This window comes from Centruroides vittatus, unplaced genomic scaffold (assembly GCF_030686945.1).
Source record: "Centruroides vittatus isolate TY-2023 unplaced genomic scaffold, ASM3068694v2 contig_900, whole genome shotgun sequence".
Classification (NCBI taxonomy): Eukaryota; Metazoa; Arthropoda; class Arachnida; order Scorpiones; family Buthidae; genus Centruroides; species Centruroides vittatus.
The window spans coordinates 5,898-21,418 of record NW_027122591.1 but is presented as its reverse complement, the minus strand read 5'-3'; the positions used below and the strand labels follow the sequence as shown (position 1 = coordinate 21,418).

Genomic DNA, 15,521 nt, shown 5'->3' with positions numbered 1-15,521 from the left:
CAACTATATACAAATTCTATTTAATTCTAAACCCATATTTTTATTTCACATTTAATGACTTGTGTATTTTTAGTAAATAAAAAAATATATATGTGGGGTTTAGACGAGTAACATTCCTAAACCGTTAAGATTTACGAGGGTTGCGGGGGAGACGAGAACGAGAAGCCAAAACAATGTACAGGAAGCCAAAGGTTACAGAAAAGAAATGTTTGCTTGACATAATGTATTAAAGAAAAATTACTGCGCCAAGTGATAAATTTTATTAGACGAAAGAAAAAGAGATAGGTCGAAGAATGAAAGCAAAAGAATAGCGACAGCAGCACCCGGTATTCCCAGGTCATCTCCGCCCCAAGTACTGAGCGGGCCCGACGCTCCTTGACTTCGGTGATAGGACGAGAACCGGTATTTTCAGCGTGGTATGGCCGCTGCCCGAGACAAATCGCCTGCACAGTATCACTTATGCATATTCGTACCCAATTCGCGCTTCGAATATAGCTTTTGTCCTTCTTACCATCACATTCCACTTTAAACCAGGTTTTCTTAAAGCGTTCGATATTACATCGACAGGATCGATGGGGGAAAAAGTTCATTAAAAATTGACAATATCAGTCAATTTTACTAACTTAATAAGACTTATTATATGTGTAATATTATAAATAATAAACAATCTAAAAATCCCACTTGCAATTCTTTTATTCGTCACAACGTCGGAATGTTAATATTGAATATTTCAAAAATACAAGACGTCCGGCTTAGAGATTTAATAAAAAAATTTATAACTTGCATTACTTTTGTATCAAACTTAAATTCGATGTGCATTTTATGTTGAAACTTGTGGCCATTTGCGCGAAACACCACACCTTGGTGCTGCTGTTACTGGCACATGAGCAGAATGGCAAAATAATGCACTTTAACTTAACGAAGGACCAGATGATAGACCATAGTGACTGGAGGAAGTTATTTGGACACGCTGCGACTTACACTATCCCTCAACTTCTTCTGGAACCATTTTCCAATAAGATGTGGTTCCTCCCCGTTTTTCGATTTAGATAAAATCAGTGGCGTGCCGTGACATTTGATGATGGGAAAGCTGTGTTTCTGTAAGAAGCCGACTTCCAGGGGTAATCAGTTAATTGCGCGTCAGTGATGGCCTAGGGCAAGGCCTCACGGGCTTACAAAGACGAAGCCATGTCCAAAGTATCAGTAGCGGATTTGTTCAATTTAACGCAAAATTTGATGGCAAAACTCTGCTCGATGGTTCGCTGCATCTTGACTCTCGACGCGAGCACTAAACATACTTTCACTTCGGGCACGATCTACACATTCCAAAGGCTCAGAAAAAACTGAGCCGGGTCTCATAACTTACGTGAAATCTCCCACCACCGATTCCGCCCGTAGAAACCCTCCTCCACCCTTCCCATTGGCAGGAAAAAATCAGTTCCTGTATGTTCGACCGCCGAATGGCCGACCGGTCCAAATCGCAGCCTAACGCTCAGGGGAACACGGGATCAAATTCGGACGGGTCAAAAAATCCCCAGGAATTTTTCGTGAAGTGGTCCGTTCGGATTTGTCGGGCCTCGTCCCTCAGGGCCCGCCCTCCCCATTGTGGGTCTGGCCGAAACCATTATGGGCGTGTTAAAGACGCCCTCTTAGTGCCCACAGGGAGAAAAGGATTTGAAAAAAAACAAAAAAAAAAAAAAAAACCATACGTTTTCTTTTCGCCGGACTGTCCTCTATTTGAACATAAGAGTTTTGTCGGACAGATATTAACATATATAAAAAAACATAAAAACCAAAAGCAAGATTATAAATGTATATATTTTTATCTCCTTGTTTTAATAGAAAATAAAACTTGTAAAAATTGAGCGCTGTAGGTTTTGGATTTTTCCGCCCTGTGGGCACCAAGAGGGCATTTTTTCTGCTCCGTAGTAAGTTCGGTTAGGCCCACAATGGAGCGACCGAATGGTAGGGGACAAACCCAACATAACCGGGACGAACTACCGCAGAAAAATTTTGAAGTTTTTTGACTCCGAGTTCCCAGAAAGATAGGTTAACGCTTTACCATATCGGTCATCTGGCCGTGATTAATAAATTTTTTTATTCCCTGTCAGCTACATAAAACTATCGATAGTACGCTCTCATGGGTTTTGAATTTACTCGCGATCAGAATTGAATAGGGGCGGTCAAATATGTGTAGCACGTGTAAGATTCGCCGACTTTAAAGGGGGATACAATTAATCCCGCGTCACTGACACCAGTGTAAGATTTGGACTGGTGTAGACTGGGCTTAAATATCCCGCGTCAGGATGAGCTTAAGGGAACCCGTGTATGTGGGCGGTGGCGAAGGAGGCAAATGATGACAAGTGTTTACATGCGGAAAACCGTTTATTTGGACGAATACATGCTTACATCGGTTAGGTTGTTCCAAATCTCGGCGATCTTCAGAACGTAAGAGTTCGGCAGGTCACTATATCCAGTCCCGGGCGGACGAGAAGGGCCGTACGGCGATGTTGACGGGCGGTGGCACACTTAAAGTTCCGAGGGACGACACAGCACACACTGGTTTAATCCTCAAGAGGCATGTCGGTCATTCCGAAAAACTCCCTTCTTGACCTTGAAGTCCCAGTTTTTATACGTTTTTCCGTGTCCTGTCCACCTTGCGGATTGGTCCCTCGTCCCTTTCCTCGCTTCCCGATTGGCCTCCCCTTTGTTTCCAAGCGCAAAACGAGACCATGTCGGGTCGCGGGAAAGGTCCGATTCGAGGTGTCTATTTGACACCCTTTGTCGACTATGCTCCAAGATTGTTGATAGAACCACAACACCTGCACTCATAATTTAATCCGTTGTTTGCAATTGATGTCATTTTGGAATTCTAACGATCACGCGATATTTTTCTATCTCTTCAATTTTTCCCTTTTTCTGAAATTGTTTTCCTATGTTTAATTTTTTCTTTGAATACTTGTGTCAACTTTATATCTCTTTATGAGTGCGTGTGTCAGAGTTCTACCTTTGGATTAAACATTAACAGGTCGTTTAACACGCGTTGACGTCATCCCGAGACTCGTTGTTTACATTTTTCGTTACGTTGTTTTGATTAAGAGTTTTTTTTTCCTCTCTCTCTCTCTTATATAATTTATCGTTATTTTTTTCACAACAGAATTCTGCATTTTTGCGATTTCGGACCTCGTCTGGGTCTTCACACACGCAGTACAAAACATGTCCTGGTGGGGTCGACAAAAAGAGGACAACATCTGCCTTCCACATATTGTAGTATTTTCCATTATCAGAAATTGCTTCAACAACAGCTACCGTGAGAAACTAAATTCATTCCACATTAAATAAATGTTCTAAAAACTGAAACATGAGAAATAATTTCCTCAGACTACAAAGTATTAATAAATCATACCATTTATCTTGGTTCCAAGGCTGATCACCTTAAGCAGGTCCTACTGTATTTCTATTTTCATATAAAATTTCAAATTATATGTCTGCAAAGACTTCACGTTTATTAAACATTAACTAAATATCTGATGAAAAATATGCTTTTTCCGAAATTCGTTAAAATTTTATTTAAAAAATTAGTTTATTTTTACTTAAAATTTATTACTTTAAATAAATAAATTATTAATTCTTGCTGTATTCATTAACATTAAGATAATTAAAGGGGCAGGATTAACTATATACAGGGTTCATACTCAAATTTTTGTTTTAAATTCCCTGACGAACTTTGTACAAATTCTCCGACATTGACAAAATAAAACAGCATACGACTTACTACGCAAATAAGCTATTGCTTCTTTGACCTTTTAGTCGGTTATTTTTTCTAATTAACAGTTACAGAATATATATAATTGCTGAATAATTAAAATTAAAAATAAAATGTTTTATTAAATTAATTTACAACCATAAATCTATGTGGCTTTGAAAAAAAATAAAAAGCCAGTATGTATTGATCCACGTACAGAAGTACTGTATATATTTATTGAATTTATCTCTTAAGAAATTTCCTGGACTTTATAAAATATTAATTAAGATCAGAAATTGTTTTTATAACAAAATTACATAACAGATGGCGCCACACACGATTCTATCTATTATTTATTATATTAAAAACACAAAAGTTATTCTCTGAATAAAATCTCACAACAGCCGAGAAAGTTACGTAACTTGTTGCCGAGTGTTTTTTTACTACTAAAAGAAAATTAAATCGTTCGTTTTGAGCAGTAGGCCCATCACTTTTTTCCATTTCCGTCCAAGAACAACTATAATATTTTGATTCCTTGGTGTAGAATACGTGCACCATATTTTCTTTGGGGCAGGTAAATTCATAAAATTCGCTTATTTAATATATAAGTCACTTTGATTAACGTTTACATAACTAAACTATAACGCGCATATTTTATATAACCAACGTCCGATGACATCAGATAACAGCTTTTAAAATGGCGTCGGATAAACGAAATATTACGAAATTTAGTAAAAATTGCGCTGACCGTCAATTGGAAAATACTGGACGAACGAGAGGAATGATTTGTTGTAGTTTTGGGGGTGACGAGGTAAAGATGACGTTTGATTATAGAATAAAAAAAAAAAAAGGATGATACAAATATGGGATATATACTTCAATACATAAAAATTTTTAAATGTTATATTGGGTATATATGCGTATAAGAGGGGATACTAATGCTAAGTGATTCTGGACCTCATGGGCGAGGAGTACGATGGCGACCTCGCTGGGGTTAGGTGGTCTGGGAGGTTGTTGGAGAGGTGGTGATGGAAACAGTGGGGTTCGGGAGGCATGTGGGGAAATGGCGTTTCTTTGTTGATATTGTTCGTTCAGATTGATCTCTGCCTGGAAGGCTGCTTCCAGTTGGGGCAGACATGTGTACCCAACTGGAAGGATAGCTGGGAGTAAGTAAAGAGTAGCTGGGGTACTTAGGTTCTGCCGTTGTGCTTGGAAAAGGTTAAGGCGGCGTGGAGGAAAGTGGCATCACCTCGGTTCTGGGAGGAGGAGGAGGTTGCGACCGAGAGTCCGTATCCCACCATTCATCCGGTTCCATCATCTGAAAAGGATAAGAGGTTACTGTTGATTCGGATTTAATTAGATGTAATGGATAGAAAAAATTAAAATTATTGTGATCACAAAAGGAGTGCACACTATCGGCTAAAAGCTCTAAATGGGAGTTGGCATTGTATGTGGCTTGGAATCCATACAGGGTGATTTTAGAAGATGTCCATTTAAGAGTGTGGGAGCCCTTTTTAAAGGCGATAAAGTGGGTAAAGATGGTAGACGGTGGGGATTTGTTAATAAATGAGGTTTTATTTAAAAAAAAAAAGTGTATCCAGGTGTTGCTTTGACACCTGTATGAGGAATTTTTGATTGTAACAGTTTAGGATGACTGCCCAAGTGCCGGGAATAGTTAATTCGGTGCTGATTCCGAAAAAAGTAAAGAGGATCGTTGTAGAGTTGGGACTTGTGGGTGGGCTTGGAATAGATGAGTTTGTAGATAAGGCAGATCCCCCTCCCAGGAGCAAGCGAGATCGACAAAGGGACATGGCAACGGTTGAAAGGGCAGCGACGCCGATGAGCCTCTTACTCGTTCTCTTGTAGTAGTTCTGAACATCCATAACGTTGATTGTCACAGGGGAGTTTTAAGGTTGATGCGATTTGTTCTACGATGAAAATTCGGATATGGACGAGAGGCTCACGGTAGGTGTGGCATGTGGAAATCCGCGGTCGGCATTGGGAACAGAAAATTTGACCGTTGCTGCACTGATATACAGGCGGTCGGACTAAATTAACAAATATACAAATAGGACAGCTTAAGAGCGTCGTCAACGTTGCGTCCCTGTCGGAGGAGGTCATTGGTGTCTGCAAAGGAAAAGAGTTGTATGTAAAGAGGTGTTTGTGTTTTCCCCGTTTGTAAATGAGTAAATTACATTTACTAAACACGTCACTTATTAAATTATAAAGTTAATTAGGTAATAAAGAATATAAATTCTTAGCGGATAAGCAGGTACTTATCAGTGTTAGAAATTCTTAAGCTATTACGTAAGAATAGAGGCTCGATCTGTCGACGGAGTCCCCGGAGGTGCACGAAGTGTCTCGGGCATACTCGGCACGGTGTTCTATGGTTGGACAGGTTCAGCGTGGAGTCGTTTATTGCAGTGAAGGTTTTATGGCATCCTATGTGGCCGATAAGACACACAACCTAGCACAACTTTATGCGACACACGACATTTTTTTTAATGCAGAGGGAGACAGCTTCCTCGACATTAAATTTTTGGTTTATATAATTTCTCCCGTTCCATCAATATTTCCTATTGGACTCGCTTCCCGATTGGTCTCCTTTACGTCTTCAGGTGAAAACCGAGATCTGATCGGGTCATGAGAAAAGTCCGTTTTGAGGCGTCTGACACCTTTTTGTCGACTCTGATCGGAAATTGTTGATAGAACTATAAGCTTTGTGCTCATAATTTAGCCCCTTGTTTCTGTTTTCTGTCATTTTGGAACTTTAATGCCACGGATGCGGATGGACTAACTTCTGCATGAAAATTCTACAGAAAAGAAAAATTAATCCTTTCCCTCTCCCTCGCGGGGGGGGGATTTCGAAAAATTCCTTCTTAGTGTGCGTTTTCATGACGTACCCTAACTGTGTACCAAATTTCACCTCTGGGTTCAGCGGTTTGCTCGGGGCGATGATGAATCAATCAGTCAATCACTCAGTCAGGACAAGTAATTTTATATATTTAGATTTATATTAATCATAAAAACAATATTTTCAGAATTATCTAGAAAGTTATTTTGGGGAATTTATATCGTCTCATTTAGACCTCGAGGGACAGTATATAAAAATATCTCGCGAATTATACCAACATGAAATAGAAATTATTTTAGTACAAAAACTTTTTAAAATTCAAATAGTTCATTATTCCAAAGAATTTTGTACTTTACGTGTTTAACTGTTCTATTCAAAAAGAACAGATATGAATTTTTAAAAACCCGATGATGGTTTGTAGAACAGGTTGAAAACGTTTGTCAAAGTTAATAGATAATTGTCAGTGAGTTATATAAGGTGTGTGGATTATTAAAAAGACCATCATTTTCTGAATGGACCACCCTTCCTGAACACCATTACTTTGGTTTTTAAAAATTTATAGTTAATCCGTAATCGCAAATTTTAATTTCCTGTTGCAACATTTGTGGAGCATCGGCAAGAATTGCAGTGTCGTCATCGTACATTAATATATGTATCTCAACTTAATCAGAAAGATAAATCTCAGGTAAGTCAGATATAGCAAGTCGCACTAGCAAGCTATTAACATACAAATTAAAAAGCAGTGGAATTAGAATTTCACCCTGCAAACACCTTCATCTGCTAAGTGATTCACGCCAATTCTGATTGTACTTTTTACCAAAAACGTTTAACCAAAACTTATCCCACAAATAAAGGCAAACTACAACTCTTTGATGTATTTAAATAGTCTCAAGCGTTTAAATAAATGGAGAGGTTTCCAGTCGCATGTCACGTGATAAAATGCACGTTTGCTCCGCCCCTTCCGTTAGACCCACCAGTCGCCAAGTGGTTCCGTTTCCAAACACTGGGAGTTCGGTCCTGAGTTCGCGCCTCGCTAAGACAGGCTGGCCATGTGGTTTTCCTGGTTTTCTCCACGTCTGTAACGCCTGAATATGGGCCAGTTACCCTTAAAACGATCTCCGGAAGGCATCGCCCAAGTGCTGCGTTGCCATAACTTAACTAAACAAACAAATAAACAAAACAGTCCGCCCTTCGCCATGTTTGTGGTCCTTGATGACAAATAATGCCGGGGATTTTAAAAAATGATGAACACGAGAACACCAGCTAAAGCGCGCGTAAACACAAATAATCGTAAACAAACCACAAAGATGGTGCCGGACAATTGCGCATGCTCATTTGTTGGAAACCTCTATTGTTGCGTTAACAATAAATGCTAACAATATAATTTTGGCAATTGTCAAAGTGAATTGTTCGAAGATTTTTTCGAATGCGAATTTATTGAAAGCGAAGTAGTTTTGTGAAAATGAATAATCAAAGTAAGTTAGAATATCTTATAAGTTATTCATAAACATGTTATAGATGCTAATAAAATTGTTTTACGCTAAATTTTAGTAATTTAGTAATTTTTCCATGCCGTTGGAAGTGCATTAGCATCCCTAGCGTTTAGGAATGGTTCTTTTATTTCGCATTTGTAAATTTATACTTTTTCCAACACAATGAATGAGAGTGCACTGTTTTAATGACGTTCGCTCCCTCCCACTTTACAACTGCTCCTTCTGTTTGTGCCATAATTGCTAAGATGTTGTGGTCTTTTTCAACGTTGTACTTACGTTCGCTCAGACGTACCGCAAGGTTGCTTCGAGTCACTCTCACACAATCTTTTGTGATTCCTAACTGTTGGTTTTTAAACGGATTTCATATACTCCAGATTTCTCTTTCTGTTTTAGTCTGTCTTTTTCGTTTCGTAGTAAACTGTAAATATTGGGTGCTCTTTTATAGATCATTTTCGAGCTTTTATAAGATGCTAGTTCATTCGCAACACCACTCAATCGCTTGTTGTATGTGAATTTATTATTAATTCTATCAAAATTAGTATGTTTTTTATCTTTATTTTCTTTTTAACATCTGACCAGCCCTTTAATTGTAGCGGTTTTATAACCTAAATTCGTTGCAATTGTATTAATCTCTTTGAGACGATCCTAAATGTTGGTACAATATAAAAATTTCCTTCTGATTAGTGCCTTAAACGCCGACAACTTATATTTATAAGGGTCGTTAGACCAAGAGTGGGTTTTAAGTATACACTTGTGTGTATATTTCCTTGTTTAAATCTTATATTAATGTCCAAGAACTGGAGATGAGTAGAGTTGTTTTGCTCCCGTTTTAGATTTAAACCACGATTATTATCGTTGATCGCAACTAAAAACCTGAAGTTACTACAAACTAAAATAAAATAAAAAAATTTCTCACGCCAACTTCAAAACTCAAACAAGTCACTGTGAACAAATGACTAAGGAAGAATAACTAATGGGTTGATACGTTACACGTCAATAATAATAAATATTGATTAAGTAATGAATTCTTTATTATATACCAACTATCGGATCTTCTTGAAAAGACTAGCTAATTAGAAATAATAGCAATGTCAATGTATTAAAATCCAGCAATGAGCTACATATCATTCCCGACAAAAAGGTTAAAATTTTCTGCGGCCTCATCTGTTATGAAAGTTTCTTTAAAAATTTTTCATATTATCAGTGATTATAAAATTGCAAAAAGCTTAATTTTCAGGATAGAAATAAGTTTTATAAAAATTTGTAAATGCTAATAATGTATATAAACCATCATTAAGTGCAACAACACTCGAGATATAACAAATTTTCTCTCTCTTTCTCCTCATCTTTCCGACCTTTAATCACCGAAATTTAATAGTATCAATGTCGCTCGTACCCAAATCACCGTGCAAAATTTCAAAAAGTTTCGACAAAAGACAGAGGATTAATTAAGCTTCAAGTCGCGCCTCTCGTACAAACACTAACATCCACATATACTGAAAACCCAGCAAGAATTTTGTATTTCTTTATGTATCACGGTCTCTTCAGTACACAAATGTAAAAATTTCGGGGTCATTTATTTGATCAACATACCTTTCTTCTGTTATACGTAACAGCCGTGTAAGTAAAATTTACGAGAACTTTCTAAATTTGATATTTGTTTTGTTGAAATTACTTGTTTATATCTGAACATTCAAATATTTTTTATTCACAAATAATCTACTTTATTTTTGGATCATATTGCATATCCTTCAAACGGTAAGACCTTACAATTTTAAGCACGTGAGATGTGGGCGTATATCTATCAGTTACTAAATTTTTTAACTGTCTTTCGGTGTTCTAGGAACAGATCTACAGATAAATATACATAAACTTAGAGATTTATCAAAATGTTACTGAAAAATAATTAAATATCTGTTATAAATTGCACAAATCGCCAGTATTTGTTTTAAACCGTCTGGCTGTATTAGTGTCCAGAACAATAAAAAAAGATGCCTGGCGTGGTTGCTCATTTCTGTTTTATCGTTTGTTAATCTGCCCGTTACTATAATTATGATACCGTGGTACATATATTGCCTTATCGTAGACTACAAAAAACACGAAGGACATAATTTTTGCATTGCGAACATGTGCTATCTGCCTGCGATTACGTTTATGTATCGCCAACTGTTGAGAACAATGGAAATTTAAGATACACTTGCATAAGTCTAGAAATTGCCACATATTAAAGCAGAAAAATACTGATGTTTTATCCCTTTGCAAGACTTATTTGCTGTTACTAAAGTTTTTTTTCCTATATGTTTTTACAAGACTGCCGCAGATCGATCAATTATAGTTTATTGTAACATTAACGGAAATAGGTATACTGTATTATAAAAATATTATAAATAAGTAACATTAATTATGAAATATTTCTTTACAGGTTTTCAAAGAGGATTTATTCGAAGTTATGTGCCTTTTGGTAATAACAATTATTATGGAAATCAGGTGAGTGTAACAGTTCACATTATATTATGAAAAGTATCTTATTATAAAGAAAGTTTTAAATAGGATTTAATTTTACATAATACAATAACTGTTGTTGAATATTATCATAATTCTATTTTTGTTTGTAAGATGAATGATTAATTAATATTTAAATTATTAAAATGACAAATGTTCTTAGTTTATTTACAGTTAATAATGTCAAAAATTGTTATTAATTAAATTAGATACGCTTCTAGCCCAAAGTTATCTATAGATTAAACGGTCAGACTATTAGTTACGGCTGTAATTAAAAGGGTATATCGCATCACGAGAAAGAATACGGTCACTAAAGTACCAAACCAAAATATTCAAATGTAGTTTGAAGTTAATTGATATTGGGAATGCATTTCAGACAGTACTCAGATCTCGCATTGGACCATTGAAGATTAGACAAATAGAATAAAATATGTAAAAAAACACGCAGTTTACAGACTGAAAAATATTACAAACAATACAGTGCATTGTGTATACAATTAGTCCACAAATTAATTAAATAAAACACCAAAAATGAAAACCAATTAGAATAGTACAATTCGATTGTAAAAACAATCGACGGTTGTAGACCGTCAGCAACTGACAAATTATACATCTGTCTTCTTTATTTATGTAATGTAAAGCTTCATATTGATGCTATCAATGACAAATTATCATAATTTATATTTACACTCAATTATAATACATTAAAATTTTCTGAGTTACTTTACACAAATTATCTTTATGTTGGAGTAGGTAAACTTGAATTCATATTGACCTATTATATTATTACCATTAATAATACAAACATTTGAGAACCAATGGCGATTCCTTAAATTATAATATACACGTTAATTTACCTATCTACAATATTCTAATTATAGGCATTACTAATAGGCTAACGTATTTTTTTATTATTTATCAATTCCATGCTTCATATTTCAGAATGCATTTCAAATGTATCAACAAGGACCAATGAGACAGGAGTTTCAGTCCCCTGGAATGATTGCATATGGGCTCCCTCCTCATATGATTGGGTATGGTCCCTCGCCACATATGATTGGTTACGGACCAAATCCTAATATTATTGGATATGGACCATCGCCACATATGATTGGTTACGGACCAAATCCTAATATAATTAATTATGGACCACCTCCTAATATGACTGGCTATTGGCAACCTGCAGAAATGGTTGTTCGTGTATCGCAACCAGGAATGTATTATGAGCAGCCAGTGCAACAGCTGCAGCAAAGACCGCAGCAAGAATTATCTGAATTTGAGCCGCCAATTGAAGTAATTGAATATCAGCAAAAAGCACAGATTCCTGATAGTGAGTCTTCTGCCCAGAATACCTCAAGAGAAGGACAAGACTCGAATCTGTTATTACAAACGGGCAACTTTTTATTAGATCCGAATCATATGCCTCGTAATGGTAAATTTTATCAATATTGGAATAAAAATCTCAATTATATTAATGTTAACATAAGTACAGTTACACGAACAGTCATATTTCATGAAACTGCTGAAAAGACCAATGGCAGGAAGAATGTAAATAGTTTATCTCCGAAGCCCATGCCTCGGAGTGTAGGTTATAACAGCGGTAGTCATAATCTGTATAATTAAATTTTAATTACAAAGCGTAGATAAATCTATACAAATAATTAAAAATGGATTCAGAAAATAAAAAGGCGATAAATCTTCCTGTTCCTGGTTATTCAAATCTATTGTTGACTTTGCAGCCAAACTGACTTTTGAAACTGACAGTTGACTTTTCAGTTTTAATACTTCACACTTAATACAACAATTTATATACAGTACATTAGTAATATATTGATAACTTTCGTGCCTTTCCAATCATAATTCAATTTCGAGGAATTGTTAAAAGAAAAATTAATTATTGTCGTTAACGTTTATAACAATATATATATGAATTTTTAAAGTTTGATATAAAGTTATAAATAGGAAAAAAAACCATATAATTAAATGAATATGCTCAAATAAACCTGAAAAATTTCTTTTTCACTAATAATTTGATAGTTTTTTTTTCCTCTTTACGCCAATTTCTATTGTAATAATGTGTTGTCCTGAAGTGAATTTTTGATTTTTTTGTTTTTTTATACTTTAGTTTCTGAATCGGCTGATGCAAGTGGAATTTCGGAAAGTAATTTAAAACAAAATATTTATCCAGTCCTTAATTCAGAAAAAGACATTCTGGATGACAATGAACCAGATGTCAGGAAATGTATAGATAAAAACACTACATTTTCCGATATTTTTGATGAATCTGATGATACAGAAGAATCTTCTGATGTAAGTATAAATTTAATAAAATAATTTCAGACAAGTTTCTTAATATTTGTGTCGTTTGAAAGATGATTATTGATAAATACGACTTTCTTATATTAAAACGCAATTAATTACAATTCACATAAATTCATTTCATATTGTTTAGTTTTTTAAATTGATGCAATATTTCGGTTATAGATTATATTTAGCAGTAATTCATCTCATTTTAGGTGAGAACAAATTTATTAAGTTCAATACTTAATAAATATTTTAAAATTTTAATTTTCAGAAATCTAATCAAGAGATAGAACTATCTCCAGAAGAAATCACATCGGATGTTTACGAAGAGTATAAAATACGGCCTTTGCTTAGAGATTTTAGCCAACTCGAGCGCTATTCATTGGTTTCGGAAGTAATTTATGAAGAAGAGGAACCTGAATCTGGAGAGGATGGATCAAAAAGTGATGGTAGCATTCATTCCGATACTATTATTGATTATGAAAAGTGTGATGTCAACATCGGCGGAACTGATTTATTGAACCAATGTCACATTGAAAACAACGAATCAATAATTGCTGAAGAAGAAGTATGTTGCAAACATATCTGAATTAGTAGAAAAAAGTCAACCATTGACTTCTCTAGATGATAAACCACGCACCTCAAATTTATCAATCAATGAAACGCCAAAAGTTTCTGACGAGTTTCATCGTTCGAATACATTTAGTAACGGATTTGAGGAAGAAGGAAATCGAAATGAAGTAAACAAAGAAATATTACAATCTAATTTTGACACTGTAAAAGATTTACAACTTGATAAGAATTATGCTGGAGGAGCAATTGAAGTTGAAAAAGGTAAGATCATATCGATAAATAGTTAAGGTTATGTATGAGGACTATCTTTATAATTCAATACCTTTCAGACTTTTTTCATAATTAAACAGTTATAAAAGTTTTAAATTCATTTGCATAAAAAATGTTTACATAATGATTAGATAATATTCGTAGTTCCAAAGGTATTTAAGTAATTATGAAGTCATTTTAATAAATAATTAAACATACAATTAATTGCATATCTTTAGTCTTTTTATCGTATTTTAAGATAATTTGGATATTGTGACGGGTAACGTAACTGGATGTCTGAGAAGCGTATCCATTCTGCTATAGTTTATTGTTGTTTGTTATTGAATTTATAATTAATAATTTTGGTTAATGTTACCTATGGTTCCAAAATGGCGGCTCGTCTCTGATTCCAGCAAATAGAAGAAGGAAACAGTGGGACGCACGTTCTAACCTAACCTAACCTATTCTAATAATTTGGTTGGTAATAATTATGGTAATTTATTAGAATAGGTTAGGTTAGGTTAAAACGTGTTTCCTTTCTTCTATTTGCTAGAATCAGAGACGAGCCGCCATTTTGGAACCATAGGTAACATTAACCATAATTTTTATTAAGAGAAAAATACAACAAGTATGCTTAATTTACAATATCATCTGATTTTCAGTTATGGATGTCGATTATTCAAGTTTACCAGAAGAGGAATTATCTGCAAAATCTAAGAAAGAGGTTAGAAAATATCTTTCACTTTAGTTTAATGAACAGATCTTCATTTCATTCTAAACTCTCACTCACGATCACATATTAATTTTATGATTTTCATTTTTAATTCATTTTTTTCAAAATTTAAAAAATAATATTCTATTTATTCACATTGAAAACACTGCTGTTTTATTAAAAATTACAAATGTAACAATATTATATTATGTAAAAATTGAGAGTTTAAAGTGAACATATCACATATTGGTGTTGATGATTTTAATTATGATTTTTAAAATTATTTTTATTTAAGAACGATAAAATCGTTTAAAAATTAAATACAATTTTTATATTTATTTACTACTTTTCTTATATATAAAGTCTTTCTTATCTCAAATCCTTAAGTCATGAAATTCATTTATGTAATGTTTATGGCATCGTTTCATGTATTTTTAATAATATACAACAACGGAATTTCAATAAATAACTAGGTTTTTTCATTTATTTATGTTTTTTCGCTAAGAGAAAGTACACTGATATTTAAAAAATTATAAAATTTTTATATAATTCTATGAAATATTTTTAATATTTCGATTAATGAAATGTTTTTCTATTTTTTCAGGAAGAGACAAACTGTGCGAGTCTCTTTTTATATTACTTTCGCAGACTTTCAAGTTTGCTTTTTTCTTGTACAAAATCAAAAAAGTAAGCTTCGTTGCTCATTGGAAGATGCGGTTTTGCATAAAATGGCGTTGAGTATTATTTACGTAACAGAGATTTGGTGACAGCGAAGTTTTCACCAGAAAAGAATCAAAGGAATAAAATGCAAAGTTCGGATGTTTTAAAATTAAAAATATAAACACAAAATTTAACAAGATGAAGCAGTTTCTTCCTCCGAACCGTTTAAAACTCTTTACATCGTAGCAAGATCGAGCCATCTTCCGTTTTCATTTACCATCTTGAAGTTGATTCAACGCCTTACATTCATTTGTTAACCTCTTAACAGTGGAACAGTCAGACTCGGCGCTACCAGTTAGTTGTGGAGATAAACCGTGGGAAATTTTTTAAGAATTTTCCCACGCGTTTTTCTCGTTTCCGTTTAGGAAA

The 15,521-nt window shown here is 34.5% G+C and overlaps 1 long non-coding RNA gene and 1 pseudogene across 1 annotated transcript; one reads left to right on the top strand and one right to left on the bottom strand.

Moving 5' to 3' along the window:
- Positions 1-311: 311 nt before the first annotated feature.
- Positions 312-430, bottom strand: LOC136984093 (5S ribosomal RNA; annotated as a pseudogene).
- Positions 431-13,196: 12,766 nt separating this feature from the next.
- On the top strand, positions 13,197-15,262 carry LOC136983998 (uncharacterized). The gene is made up of 3 exons (XR_010882133.1): positions 13,197-13,732; positions 14,383-14,444; positions 15,037-15,262. It is a non-coding gene; the product is annotated as an uncharacterized lncRNA (long non-coding RNA).
- Positions 15,263-15,521: the final 259 nt, after the last annotated feature.